This window comes from Sinocyclocheilus anshuiensis, unplaced genomic scaffold (genome assembly GCF_001515605.1).
Source record: "Sinocyclocheilus anshuiensis isolate Anshui unplaced genomic scaffold, SAMN03320099.WGS_v1.1 scaffold2176, whole genome shotgun sequence".
NCBI lineage: Eukaryota > Metazoa > Chordata > Actinopteri > Cypriniformes > Cyprinidae > Sinocyclocheilus > Sinocyclocheilus anshuiensis.
The window spans coordinates 8623-9811 of NW_015546237.1; positions in this window are offsets into that span (position 1 = coordinate 8623).

Below are 1189 nucleotides of genomic sequence, written 5' to 3' on the forward strand. Positions count from 1 at the left end.
GAAACGCAGAACGTATGTGGAATAGTTTACAAGACTCATTTGCTTGTTAAATAACTCGCTAACATGCAGACGTGCATAACTAGTTATCTTCATTACTGAATATCAGACTGACAGAATTTATATACAGAATGTTTCTATGCAAATACTGTAAGCGAACAACATCCACACACATTGCTAACAGAAACAATCATCTGAACAGCTTACACAGATCAGAACTGTACGCGGCTGTAGAAACTAACTACACATCTACACGCAGAAGTCTTGAGTTGTGACTGGGTTTGGATCAACTGTGCTCAAAATCAGTGTAAAGACTGATATCAAAGTCACTTCTCTGAGTCGCAGTGCTGCTGTAGTTACTGCACTTTGTTTGTTTGCAGGGCAGAGTAGTTCTGGATATTTGAAGCCGTATGAAATTAATAAAGTGAAATAAATGACCTTAAGGAGTTAATTTTGTGTGATGTCATTGAGTACAAAGCATCTTGTTGAAACGAGACAAAAGTGGCGGCACAGACATTAGACTGGATTCCATCTGTGCCTCTGATTTATTATTACACAGAAATCCATGGCATCTTAACAATAAATATCGTTGATTTGCCAAAAAAAAAAAGGCCTCATATTGCCTAATTTGATGATGCAGAGTTCAAAAATATCAGTGAAACCTTCCATCACGTACAGCACTTATGCAAAGTTACAAAAGCAGTCAAATGTAAAAAGTTTTTTAATGATAATCTTTTAACTTACAGTCTGCAAAGGAAAGGAAAAACGTGTTCAAATACTCAATTTAATGTCTTGAACTTCAGTGCATGAATAAAACTCGTTTGCATTTTCTTCTGTCATTGGCCATAATTCTAGCCTTGAAATATGGATTAGGCATCAAATAACCATGCGTGTGAAAATGGGCTGAGAATTGAACAATTAAGTTGCAATCTGGCTCAGATTCAGACAGGATTCATGTGTTGGTTGCAGTTTTTCTGGCAATTAACAGATAATACATCCTTACGGAAAGCAAAAATGCTACAAAATGCATCATACTTTGTGAGAAAGTGTGATGTGCTCCAGCAAAACATATACTATTTTTGGAATCGGCACCCAAAATGAAGTAAGAAACAAGTCTTGGATTTCATTAAAGGGGTCATATGATGCGATTTCAAGTTTTCCTTTCTCTTTGGACTGTTACAAGCTCTTGGTG